The 15,234-nt window shown below is 35.3% G+C and overlaps 1 protein-coding gene across 1 annotated transcript in view; it reads left to right on the top strand.

Moving 5' to 3' along the window:
- The window catches only part of BCAR3 (BCAR3 adaptor protein, NSP family member), a 738,013-nt gene that overhangs the window by 21,210 nt on the left and 701,569 nt on the right, over positions 1-15,234 (top strand). The gene's annotated exons all lie outside the window — the stretch shown is intronic.

Here is a 15,234-nt window from a genome sequence, read left to right as displayed (position 1 = left end):
TGACTCTGAGCAAGTCACTTAACCAAACCCCACTCCTGAGTAGAGTGTGAAAATGGTCTATGGTCAGTGCTGTACCCTGGAAAACCAATGCCGTTAAATAAATGTAACCATGGAAATGTACATGTTAAGTTACTTACAAGTGTTCCTTTATCAAGATATCTTTAGTGGGTACCCAAAAAACTCTGGTACAGTATATAGACTGATGGTCACATAATGTATGGGCCAAAAATACTAAAATAAAAGAAACTGTGATTTAGACTAAGAGATGACATAACTGCATGTTTTAAGATAAATTTGCAACTGCTTATTACATATTTGCAACTATTTCTCAGACACCAATACTAAGGTCACAGAGAGACATAGTCTATGCAAAGTTTAGTCATGATCTGTCCTTCTTCATCTTAAGTTACTTCTGTTTAACAATCTGTTTCTGAAATGGCTTCTACAACTTTTCGTTTTCCAGGTGGAGGCATAATTATCCTAGTGTAAAGAAATTGCTTATAAAATTATTCGAGTGTATCATATATCATAGGGAGGAAATCTGTAAAATCCTGGTTGCGCGATGCAAATTATTTTGTAAGTCTGTGTGTCCTTAGTTGGTTAGTAACCAACTACTTATCAAAAGTGGTAGCCTAGTAGGTTTCATCCTCCCTCCAGATACAGAATGCAAAGGCATTATCTCTGATCAGATTAAGTATGTTGTCTGCTGCTGAGATATGCTGTGGGTGCAATGGTGAGTTTCTGTTCAAGGATAATTGTATGCACCACTTTTTCTTATATATTATAGCTGAAACAGCTATCTGGCCTGGGAAAGCTCCTTGGTGATTATGGAGACTTGCAGTCTGATGCTGCAAATATATGCATCCAATCAATATTAATATCACCAAATATTAACATCTCAGACTTTATGTAACCAGAATCCAGTTTCTGTCTTTGACAATAGAACATTACCATTATCTCGGTAAGTCTAGGCAATACTTGCTTTTGTTTTATCACTGTTTCTTAATAGCAGGACTGGATGTTTCAAATACTCTTGGTTAAATACCTTGTACTGGGGAGTAGTGGATCTCATGTCAGGGTGGTGAGACATCTGAAAGCATTTGGTGTTGTGTCATTTGCATTTGATGCAGGAGAAATGAAGCATTTCACAAGTATATATAAGGGCACAATGCTCTGAGGTGCAGGAGTAAGAAGGCTCTATGTATCTGTGCTGCTGCTCAGGGAGAGTAAGTGTGTGTGATATGGAACAAGAAGTCTGTACAGGTGTTTATGTGATATAGTACAAGGACGGATGTGTGGTACAAGACATCTGTACAGGTGTGTTACATGGAACAAGAAGTCTGTACAAGTGTGTTACATGGAACAAGGAGTCTGTACAGGTGTTTGTAATATGGCACAAGGAGTCTGTACGAATGTTTGTGATATGGAACAAGGAGTCTGTACAGGTGTGCTGATATGTTTTAAGGAGGCTGTACGGGTGTTTGAGTGATATAGTACAAGTAGTCTGTATGGGTGTGGGTTAAAAGGAGTCTGAATGAATGTTTGTGATATGGTTATAAGGAGTCTGTACAAGTGTATGTGATATGGTATAAGGAGTCTGTACAAGTGCATGTGATATGGTAAAAGGAGTCTGTATGAGTGTATGTGATATGGTATAAGGAGTCTGTATGAGTGCATGTGATATGGTATAAGTAGTCTGTACGAGTGTGTGTGATATTTATTTTATTTATTTATTTTACATTTGTTGACCAGGCTAGTCTAACTGGATACATATCCATTTTCAGTAGAGGCCCGGGGAGAAAAGCTCCACAAAACGTATAAGATATATGAAGAAACATATTAAGAAACATACGAGAATACATACATAGATACAAATACATACATGCATACAAGCATATAAAATAATAAAACAACAGATCAAATCCGAGAGACAAATAAAGAAAACTGACAGCAGAATGTTACAATATGGTATAAGGAGTCTGTACGAGTGTGAGTAATATGGTATAAAGAGTCTGTACGAGTGCATGTGATATGGTATAAGTAGTCTATGCAAGTGTGTGTGATATGGTATAAGGGTTCTATATTAGAACATTGAAGTTTCAAAACTTTGAATGTTCTAATATCAAACCCTATTCAGCAAAAGCTAAAAACATCAAACATACAGAACAGTGAATGTTTTCTAGGGAAAAATTTTGCTGTTCCAAAACAAATACACACCAAACAAACAGCAATCCACACATATACACCTAAAATCTTACACTTAACCCTACACTAAACTATACACACACACCACTAACTATCCATTTACCTTAACCCAAACCCTAACCCTAAGGTCTGTCACTATCGCACACTTACCTTACCCGCGCCCTAACCCTAACTCACCTACCCCGCCCTAACCCTCACGTTCACGCAATCACACACTTACCTCACCCGCGCCCTAACCCTCACATCCACACAATCGCACACATACCTAACCCGCACCCTAACCCTAACTACCCTAACCCGCACTCAATTGCACACTTACCTGAACCCAACCCGTAACTTTCCACCACAGCACTGAAAATACCGAAGCAACAGAAACAGAGAACCAAATTCTTTCCCTAGGAAAAAATTAGGTTTTCTGTTGCTTCAATATTTTCAGCTTTCGCTGAATAGGGTTTGATATTAGAACATTCGAAGTTTTGAAACTTCGATGTTCTAATGTAGACCCGGTATAAGGAGTCTGTATGAGTGTGTGTGATATGGTATAAGGAGTCTGTACAAGTGTGTGTGTGATATGGTACAAGAAGTCTGCATGAGTGTATGTGATACCCTGCATTCAACGCCCAACACCAGTTCACATGGGCGTGTTGTAAGACAACGTTCTAAAAGCCCTTCTAGGCATGTGGTGATGCCAGATAGAGGGTGTGTAGCTGGTTCATCTTCTAACACTGACTCCAATGCTGACAATAGACGCAATAGTGGTCAAACCCAGACTGCACGTCGTGTGGACATGAACAGAAATATTCCCTTGGACAGGAACTTGGACTTACATGATTTTCTTTCAGCTCCTTCATTAAACAGAGATGGCTCAGCAGTAACAAGGGACTTGGGTACTTTGAATTCACGTTTCACTGAGTTTGAAAAAACATTAAAGAATTTTAAATCTTTACAGATGGACAATGCGTTCTTAGAACGCTGTTTAGAGTTAAAACAGGTCCCAAAGGGACTACGTATATTTAAATTGCCTAATGGTTTTTTAGAGGGTACACCATTTTTTACTGAATTGATACAATTGTTTGATAAAACTGGGTTGGAACTTTTGAAACTTATTATTCGTAATAATACAGATAAAGTTACATGTTTTAAAGGAAAGGTTATGTGGTTTAGACAATGATATTAAGACTGATTTATTATTTGAGCATAATAAATTCAGAATGGAAAACATTTTTAAAGATATGGATAGATATATTAATAAAGGTGTGGAAATTAAAAATATTAAGATTGAGAGAGATAGTCATGATTACAGAAACAACAGAGCGTATGTGCACTTTAGAGAGTACAAAAACATGAAGCGTATTAGCCAGAATCATGTTAACTTTAGTGTTGATAGAGTTAGAAATCGGTTTAATTCAACTGATAATCAGGACAACACACATCGAAGTAATGTTAATAATGGTAATAATATTAATAACAATGATGAGGGTTTAGAGTCAGATTTTTTAGACCAGCCTACTTTAAGAAGGTCAGAAAGAATAAGGGAGTGACAGGGCAGCTACAATCAATACATTCCAAGGAATTACAACAATCGAGGCCCGAGAATGTCCAGATGGTGACATTAACTGAAATTGATCATAATATTGATCATGTTATTGTAGATACAGTTAACAATTCACCATCTGAGGCTATAACCCAAGTGCAACAATTTATTAATACTGAAAACTCTAACATTACCAGTCCAAGTCAACATGAGGTAGTAACTCAGAATTTGATTGACTGCAAAATTGTCACACATTTAGGTTTTAATTTATATAATTATACTAAAAAGAATTTTGACAATAAGTATTTGGACTTGTTTAGTAAAGGGTTCACCTTTGTCCCTACTTTTAAGTTAGATATTGGTAAAGTTTTAATAAATTTAAAAACATATACTAGGCTCTTAAATTTGAAAATATTTTTTCAAGACTCAAATGGTTTGTCTCATGATTCCCACAATTTTACACTTAAGCATCATAGTACCTTCATTCCACCCCAGAATTACTTGATACAAGTTTTTGAAAAACTTTGTGAGATACATATTAGAAGAACGTTAAGTGAGAAGAACATTTTTAAGTACAATTTAACATCAGCTGAAAAATTTTGTCTCAAGGAATTAACAAGTTCTGATAAATTCAGAATCATGAAACCAGACAAAGGTGGTGGGGTGGTTATTATGTTGAATGTTGACTATGAAAATAGGATGCTCACACTTTTAGATGATGAGGCAACTTATGAAAAGGTTAGTAGGCATGAAGTAAATAAAGCCTACAGTAAAATTGACTGGTTAATTTATGAATACTTAATGGATGGAAGGATTGATTCCACGGTTTATCAGTATATTTTTGTGGAATTCCCTAAAATACCATCTATTTTTGGGATTCCCAAAATTCACAAACACACTGATAATCCACCTTTTAGACCAATAGCCTCAGCAATAGGTTCGAAGACTGAAGCTTTAGTGGCTTACATTGATTTCAAGTGTAAGGATATGTTAACAAGACTACCACACATTGTAAGAGATTCATGGCATTGTCTTGATTCTATAAGACAATTCATTAACAATGTTGACGTTAACTTTGACTTTGTGATGGCTACTGTAGATGTAATCAATCTTTTCACTGTGATTCCACATCAGGAAGGCATTGAGTTGTTTAAAGCATGCCTTAACACACATAAACAAAACAACAGTACTGAGAACCGATTGATATCTGAGATGTTAGAATTAGTCTTGGAAAACAATTTTATATATTTTAATGGTCGTTATTTTAGACAACAAAAAGGTGTGGCTATGGGTGCAAAATGTGCCCCTATTTACGCTAACTTAGTTCTGGCTGCATGGGAATCAGAATATGTGTTTACCAGTAGTTATTGGAGTAAGATCTTATTATATTTACATTATTTGGATGATATTTTGATTTTTTTGGAGAGGTACTGAGGCACAGTTTAATGAATTTATTATATATTTAGGACAAACAACAGATTTTTTAAAATTCACAAGTCATATTTCTAATAATACAATTAACTTTTTGGATATTACAATCACCTTGAAAGACAATAAATTTGAATCCAATATCTACAGGAAGAAGACATACTCCAATTCATTTTTACATTTTGACAGTTGTCACCCTGTCCATCAGAAAAAAAATCTGGTAAAAGGACAGATGGTGAGGTTGTCTAGGATTGTGAGTAATGAGGACATGTTTAGACAGGAACTTGAAAAATTACAAAACATGTTTACAAGTAGAGCCTACCCGGTAGAATTGGTTCGTAATATTGGTCAGGATATTTTGATGAACAGATTGGTGTTATTTTAAGACATGGATTAACATCAAAAGAAGTCTCTAAATCTAAGGTTATAGGACATGACACCTTTGTTATTCCTTTCAATGAAAAATCAGATCAAATTGTCAAAGGGGTATATGATTCATGGAACATTATCATAGAATCTAACAAAGAATTAGTTAATATTTTAGGAAATAAACCCAAGGTTACGTTCAGTAAAGGACAAAGTCTAAAAAGCATATTTGAAAATTGTATGAATTATGATTTGTTTATGAAATCTAAGATGAATAAATGTGGTGCATGCCACATATGTAGATTCATTAATAATGGACCATACCTCTCAATTACCAATTATGAGAAGACCATCAGATGTCCAGAAGTATGTGACTGTAATTCAGTTATGGTAGTATACGTAGCCACTTGCACAGGATGTCAAGCATTCTATGTAGGGAAAACGAATAGAAAATTAAAAACAAGAATTATTGAGCACGTGAGTGATATTAGAAACCACAAGCAGACCAGTGCCCTATACAATCATAGCATTGGTTGCGCTAATTTTTAAAAATTCCTGGTTTTTGTCATCGATAGAATTGTTTACAATAAAGCACAACAAGGTGGTGACACTAAAAGCTTATTAGAAGCTAAAGAATGCCTTTGGCAACGTAGATTAAATGCAAGTAAAGATCCAGGAATTAACGATCAAATTTCTATTGCTAGTATACTCAAGCTTAAATCACAGTTCATTTAGGAATTTTCTTAGCCACCAAATTTATTTAAATTTATTTATATTTATTTATTTATACTTTACTCAAACTAAATACAATTATATTTTTTAATTAATTATAAGTTTTTAAAGAATTGATTATTATCCGTAGTGCAAGTATATGTTTTATAATCTATATTGAACAAGTTTTTATACTATTATATGTCACTATTTAATTAGTTTCAGCATCATACACCTCTCTTTTTTATGGAAAACTATTTAAGTCATTTATATTTATTAATGAAGTTATTATTATTAATTAATTGATTTCTAATATTTATTTCAATTGAGTATTTTTATACAATTTTAAACATTTCTTACATATATACATATTTATTTAATTTTACATATATATACTATATTTATTTATTAATAACATAGTAGTTTTATAAAAAACACGTTCATATTATTCAAATAACACAATAATTTTAATCAAACAATATTTAATCAACATTTATATAATTTTTATTCAACTTCAAATTTTCACATTTTTACAAATTATAATAACTTCTTATTTATTGTTATTCACTCTACATTTCAGTATGGTTCTGGTTTTTTAATATATACACTCTGTTTCATATGAATAATTTAGATATATATATTATGTGCAATACTTTTAGTTCTATATGTTATGCTCTAGTTCATGTTCTATGACTTTTAAATGTTCATTTTAATCATATATTTTACTTTAAAAGACAAGGGTTTTAATCATTTCAATTAGAATATTGTATAATTAACTAATTATATAATTAACTAATTATGTAGTATCTGTATTTAAGGGATGATGAATTTTCTAAAATTTGTAGTCTGATGATGCCCTAGGACGAAAGGGTGAAAGCCCTTAGTTCCATGGTGAAGATTTTGTTGTTTCTTGTATTGGTCCTGTGTTGAAATAAAGACTTTTACGCAAATATCCAACGATTCAAGGTTACTGGAATTTTTTTGGTTACCAGTCAGTGTTTCGTGGTTTGTTCAAGTTACTTACAAGTGTTCCTTTATCAAGATATCTTTAGTGGGTACCCAAAAAACTCTGGTACAGTATATAGACTGATAGTCACATAATGTATGGGCCAAAAATACTAAAATAAAAGAAACTGTGATTTAGACTAAGAGATGACATAACTGCATGTTTTAAGATAAATTTGCAACTGCTTATTACATATTTGCAACTATTTCTCAGACACCAATACTAAGGTCACAGAGAGACATAGTCTATGCAAAGTTTAGTCATGATCTGTCCTTCTTCATCTTAAGTTACTTCTGTTTAACAATCTGTTTCTGAAATGGCTTCTACAACTTTTCGTTTTCCAGGTGGAGGCATAATTATCCTAGTGTAAAGAAATTGCTTATAAAATTATTCGAGTGTATCATATATCATAGGGAGGAAATCTGTAAAATCCTGGTTGCGCGATGCAAATTATTTTGTAAGTCTGTGTGTCCTTAGTTGGTTAGTAACCAACTACTTATCAAAAGTGGTAGCCTAGTAGGTTTCATCCTCCCTCCAGATACAGAATGCAAAGGCATTATCTCTGATCAGATTAAGTATGTTGTCTGCTGCTGAGATATGTTGTGGGTGCAATGGTGAGTTTCTGTTCAAGGATAATTGTATGCACCACTTTTTCTTATATATTATAGCTGAAACAGCTATCTGGCCTGGGAAAGCTCCTTGGTGATTATGGAGACTTGCAGTCTGATGCTGCAAATATATGCATCCAATCAATATTAATATCACCAAATATTAACATCTCAGACTTTATGTAACCAGAATCCAGTTTCTGTCTTTGACAATAGAATGTTACCATTATCTCAGTAAGTCTAGGCAATACTTGCTTTTGTTTTATCACTGTTTCTTAATAGCAGGACTGGATGTTTCAAATACTCTTGGTTAAATACCTTGTACTGGGGAGTAGTGGATCTCATGTCAGGGTGGTGAGACTTCTGAAAGCATTTGGTGTTGTGTCATTTGCATTTGATGCAGGAGAAATGAAGCATTTCATAAGTATATATAAGGGCACAATGCTCTGAGGTGTAGGAGTAAGAAGGCTCTACTTATCTGTGCTGCTGCTCAGGGAGAGTAAGTGTGTCTGATATGGAACAAGAAGTCTGTACAGGTGTTTATGTGATATAGTACAAGGAGTCTGTACGGATGTGTGGTACAAGACATCTGTACAGGTGTGTTACATGGAACAAGGAGTCTGTACAGGTGTTTGTAATATGGCACAAGGAGTCTGTACGAATGTTTGTGATATGGAACAAGGAGTCTGTACAGGTGTGCTAATATGTTTTAAGGAGGCTGTATGGGTGTTTGAGTGATATAGTACAAGTAGTCTGTATGGGTGTGGGTTAAAAGGAGTCTGAATGAATGTTTGTGATATGGTTATAAGGAGTCTGTACAAGTGTATGTGATATGGTATAAGGAGTCTGTACAAGTGCATGTGATATGGTAAAAGGAGTCTGTATGAGTGTATGTGATATGGTATAAGGAGTCTGTATGAGTGCATGTGATATGGTATAAGTAGTCTGTATGAGTGTGTGTGACATTTATTTTATTTATTTATTTTACATTTGTTGACCAGGCTAGTCTAACTGGATACATATCCATTTTCAGTAGAGGCCCGGGGAGAAAAGCTCCACAAAACGTATAAGATATATGAAGAAACATATTAAGAAACATACGAGAATACATACATAGATACAAATACATACATGCATACAAGCATATAAAATAATAAAACAAAAGATCAAATCCGAGAGACAAATAAAGAAAACTGACAGCAGAATGTTACAATATGGTATAAGGAGTCTGTACGAGTGTGAGTGATATAGGTTCATAGGTTCATAGATTAGTACTAGGCTAACTGCCCTTGCGAGCCATTTTAAGCCTAGCCAATTATCCCTTGTGAGATTTAAACCCTGTACCCTGTGTTTGTAAGGCAAACACCTTAACCATTAGGCCATCCTCCCAACCATATGGTATAAAGAGTCTGTACAAGTGCATGTGATATGGTATAAGTAGTCTATGCAAGTGTGTGTGATATGGTATAAGGGTTCTATATTAGAACATTGAAGTTTCAAAACTTTGAATGTTCTAATATAAAACCCTATTCAACAAAAGCTAAAAACATCAAACATACAGAACAGTGAATTTTTTCTAGGGAAAAAATTTTGCTGTTCTAAAACACATACACACCAAACAAACAGCAATCCACACATATACACCTAAAATCTTACACTTAACCCTACACTAAACTATACACACACCACTAACTATCCATTTACCTTAACCCAAACCCTAACCCTAAGGTCTGTCACTATCGCACACTTACCTTACCCGCGCCCTAACCCTAACTCACCTACCCCGCCCTAACCCTCACGTCCACGCAATCACACACTTACCTCACCCGCGCCCTAACCCTAACTCTCCTAACCCGCCCTAACCCTCACATCCACACAATCGCACACATACCTAACCCGCACCCTAACCCTAACTACCCTAACACGCACTCAATTGCACACTTACCTGAACCCAACCCGTAACTTTTCACCACAGCGCTGAAAATACCGAAGCAACAGAAACAGAGAACCAAATTCTTTCCCTAGGAAAAAATTAGGTTTTCTGTTGCTTCAATATTTTCAGCTTTCGCTGAATAGGGTTTGATATTAGAACATTCGAAGTTTTGAAACTTCGATGTTCAAATGTAGACCTGAAATAAGGAGTCTGTATGAGTGTGTGTGATATGGTATAAGGAGTCTGTACAAGTGTGTGTGATATGGTACAAGAAGTCTGTATGAGTGTATGTGATATGGTATAAGGTGTCTGTTCAGTGTGACAGGCCTGCAAGTATAAGGAGGTAGAATGATTCATTACAGGTAATATCCAGTACAATGAAAAGTTCCACTATATAATGGTTTAGTACACTGGTACAAGTTTATATTAGTCATAGTGGAAAAGACCAAATTGTCCCATGTATTTAGACAGAAGTTGGAGACAAGTGTGCGCTTGCATTGGAAACACAAACCACAAAAAAGAACTGAAAATTAAAGATGTGCTGATCACGTAGGATCATTCAATACCAACAATCAAGAAAGTAGAGTCAGGAAAATTAGACATCGTATTCAAATAAAAGAAAAAGATGGTATTAGTTACTTAAATAGTTACATCAAGCAGCTATAGACTCCTGTGTGCTGAGAGATAAAAAGTTATAAAATACTAAGGCATGCAAGCAGAAACTACAGCAGTGTGTAATGAAGATACCCATATAGTTCCAGTATTAGTCAGAGCAACTGGGCTAATGAAGTAGAATTTCCAAAAATAAATATGCTACCAATACAAGTAACTGCAAATGAATTACATACAGAAGCAGTTCTAGTTACAATGCAGGTGCTAAGAAGAACATTCTTGGCAGACATCAAAGACTGAAGCAACATGGATTTCATTAACTTTAGTTGTGTCCCATGTTAGGAATGGGGTCCATTCCTGTCTTAATGTTAGAAACCCTAAATATCTGCAAAATTTAATGTCTAGTAATGGTAATCTACATATCTCACTTGAACCCACTTTTGCATCTCCATTGATTTACAAACTGGAGAAGATCTGACGGGGGACAAGATGAACTCTTTTGGTATTTTATAAACACTATCCATGAGATTCAGAGAAATCACTACTACGCTCATAAGTTGCCAACCACAGGTAGATCAATTTACACAATCTGTGAAATTGTGATTCAGAGAGAGCTTGGCTGCAGTGAAAATAACATTATTATTGTCTTACTAACATGTCGCGGTAGTGGTGCTGCGGTAGCATTGTCGCCTCACAGCAAGATGTTGTCCGGTTCGATTCTCAGCTAGAGCGTCTTCTGTGTGGAGGCATGCGTGAATGGGTGTGCCTTCGTTGAAGATTGTGTGTCAGGGCTGATAACTCAGCACGTAAAAATCCACTACCAAACATTAGCGGACCGGAGTTCTGCTGTGGCGACCCCTAACCAGGATAAGCCGAAAGACACAACATTGTCTTACTAACATGTCTCTGAATTGCATTTTTTTTTACCAGTAGTACTATCATACCTGTGAACACACTAGTGTTTACACTTGAAGTACAATCATTACATTGGCACAGGCAACCCTACACTTACACACACTGCCGGACATTTCCATACACATACATACACACACACACACACACACACACACACACACACACACACACACACACACACACACACACACACACACTTCCATTCAGCATGAAACAACACCCCCAATGCTCAAGAAGACTTACGGATACACTCACCCATTCATCCACATGCAAGTTCCAATGCACACTTTTACATCCACAGTGCCAAGTCCCTACCTAACCCCCCCCCCCCCTGACCAACCAGGTAGAAACACACACACACACACACACACACACACACACGCGCACACATTTATTCATCCATCTCTGTTCATGCCCCTACAGACAGGCACACACACGTTCACACACCTGCATGCATTAAAAGTTCCCCACCCACACAGCTCTACTGACGTTCTCTGGATTAGCCTGCACTGATACTTTTTCTTCTTCCTTTGAGGTTAATGGGAACTGCTGTTTTTTGTTGGAGTTAAAATTTACCACCATCTCTGGTAATTTATGCAGCCAAGCAATTCTCTGAATCACTTGACAGAGTAAATTGGTAGCCAAAAGCATTTCTGGGACACTCTCTCAGATCAACCACAGTCATCAGGACCCCCGTCTGTGCTGATGCTCCCATTAGTTGGAATTCACAGTGGTAGAGAGGCTCCTGAATTGGGAAGGGTTACCTTGATGTGGATGCTGCTGCTGGTAAGGCTTACCACATGCAGTAATCTTTTCTGAATTAAACACCATGAGTTTTGTATGACTTATTTCTGTTTCCTTCCCATTCTGATGACATTTATAATAGTTCTGTGGTAGAAATAAGTTTAACTTTAAATGAGACTTTCTCTCTGGCACTTCAAGATTCATCAGGGCAGTTCTTCATAAACTGTGTTTAGCTTTTCTTCTAACTAGACAGTTAAGGTAGTCCCTCATGTTTACCTTTTTGACAGGCTGTAATTTCTCTGTAGTGGATATCTTTTAAAGTATATCAGAACTGAAATGGAGATGTAATGATATATATATATATATATATATATATATATATGTATATATATATATATATATATATATATATATATATATATTTAATATATATATATATATATATATGTATATATGTGTGTGTGTGTGTATTGTGCCCAGAGAATAGGTAAGTTGTAGAAATGCATTCCAAAGCTTGGTGTGAGAAGATACGATGCAGTTTATCTATGGCTGTTATTTACCAAACAGTTACTAAGTTGGGCTGCAATACAAACTGGAAAATCTTTGTAACTACACAGAACAAGATCATTTGCAGGTAGATATATATATATATATATATATATATATATATATATATATATATATACATATTCATTTTCATTAAAAAAGACTAAGTATGCAGTAATATACCAATTTTAGATTGCAGATTTCATCATAAAGCATAACATTTCCTTTAGGATTTACAAACTGTGCTTTGCTAATCCCATCAGAAGATAACTGGAACAAGTAAGTTTATTAATTCATTAATTTATTTATCTGTTTGTATGTGATCTTGTTTTATAAATGTGCACTTACCTAGCTCTACAAATCTTTTAAGGATTTCTAAATCAGAATTATATCCCCAAAATTAAAATGGTTGACACTTTATCAGCTTTTGGAGAAATGGCATGCAATGCAGGGAGACTGAGACATTCTATAAGACTCAGAATCTCACTGTCTCAAAGTAAGGGGACATGCAAGTGCCTGGTATAAACTCTTGCTGGATGAGGTTCCAAATGGAGGTCAAGAGACCATCCATAACTGACACACAAAGCTTCCACTGGCCTTCCAGCATAAGTAATAGGCAGAGCCTTCAATGGTAGTAACGATTTATCTCTGTGAAGTTATAGAAGAAAAATCATACATTGCTGGCATCATACCATCATACCCCTTCCAGATTCCATAAGTATAAAGCATCTGTCCCTGATTTCTGCTGGGGATGAGATGGCAGTAACACCACTTACCTACAGAGGTTATATTAATTCCTACTAGTTAGACTGGTATGGGACTTGTACGTATTACAGATGGATCATATAATGAAGCAGGCTATTCTGAGTGATCATTATCTGCTAATATTTGGTTTAAAGCAGAATGCCCTATACATGGGCAAGAAAACACACGTAGGACTCATAATCAGAGTCTCAGGTCAGGACAAATATCTCTCCAGAAGATAATTACATTGACTATGAGTCACAGAACTGTACAAAAAAAATAATTAAGAGTGCTTAGGTAGCTTAGCACTGACCTCAGCCTCAAAAAGGCACCCAGTGATCCTCTTCATAGAGAAGTTCTGCTGTTGACCCTCATGGACCCCGCTGTCCTCATCAGATGGATTGGGAAACATAGAATGTTAGGATGATTGGGCTCTTTGTTTTTTCAGTGTCATTATTACGTTCTGTAAAGCACTTTTTTCACATTGCCTTTGCAAGGATGTGACTGAGAATGGAATGGTAAGGCTAAGTTCCCTACTTTAATGAATGAACAAATAAGTAAATTTATAAAATAGTCTCAGTTCTATGCAATCCTGCCTTTAACTCTTTCATTAATCATTTCATGTGCACCATTAGGCGGATCAAGTCTTGTTCCAGGTTAGAGTGCTGTTGCATATATCCCAGCTTCAATCTAAATCTGCTGACTATAAAAATAGATCCCCCAAAACAAGCATTATGTCAAGATAACAAGTGTGCTTTTTGATAACAGACCTCAAATTTAGTCGTTCATTAGCATAATGGCCAGTGTACTGTTGACTGGTTCATTTTTAGGGTTGCTTTGATTCAGGGATATTTCAAACTTATAAGTGCTTTTGTATGAATGTTGGCGTTTTTATGTCTATTCGCTCTTCTTATCAAATTGTGTATTCCAGTTTGTAAAACATAAGTAAATAAAAATATATGAAGTAAAGTAAATATTTAAATATATTTTGCATCCCTTTGTGTATTTATTGTCATAGATTTTTCAGCACAGAGATATTTGCAAACTCATACAATGGTTGATTATTTCAGACTTGTTTAAAGCTGACATCACAATTTTGTTATAGCAGAGTATAGTTAATGCATTATATTTATTTATTTTTTGTTTTTTATTCTATATTTGTTAACCGGGAAAGTCCGAATGGATACATATCCATTTTAAGCGGAGGCCTGGGGAGAAAAGCTCCAAACAGATAAACATTTAAAATGCAGTATACAGTAATATTTAACAATTAAACAAAATCAAAAGAAAAATACACATAGGTTACATATTTAAGAGAATGGTCTGAGCAAGGTAATATTTACAGAGATATTAAGCAATTTAACAAAAATAAAAAGACAACTACAAATAGGTACCATAATGAAAAAAGGTTCAAAGTAAGGTTATATTTAGATAAGAGAAAGTCAACAACAACATGGGAGGTGGAGGGAAACTATAAAGGGAGAAAAAATAAAACATATAAGAGAAATGAGGGTATAAGAAGAGGAAACAGGTAAAGGAAGATCATTTATAAAGAAAGAGAGGAAGAATGAGATAAGAGAAGGGCAGGTTAGGTAGAAAGCAGCAGAGGCTGAGAACGGAGGTTACAGTTCTGATAATGGAAGCTAGAGCTAATATAAAGGGATAGAAGAAATTAATTGAAGGAGGGTACGGAGAGAAATAAGGGAAATTATCTTAGATAGCTAAGATGGTTTAATAGATTATATGAGTCATGTCGGGTTTGACTGGGACTAGCGAAGACCGAGACAAGCTTTAGTTGAAACTCAAGTCAGTGAAGTAACAGACTGAATAATTTGAGTTTTAGTCAGGGTTTAGACAAGGACATAGCCAGTTATTGTACATG

Source organism: Protopterus annectens, chromosome 10.part0, assembly GCF_019279795.1.
Source record: "Protopterus annectens isolate FY-2018-M chromosome 10.part0, PAN1.0, whole genome shotgun sequence".
NCBI classification, from domain to species: Eukaryota; Metazoa; Chordata; order Ceratodontiformes; family Protopteridae; genus Protopterus; species Protopterus annectens.
Note: the sequence above shows the minus strand (reverse complement) of the source record. Positions and strands in the feature narration are given on the sequence as shown.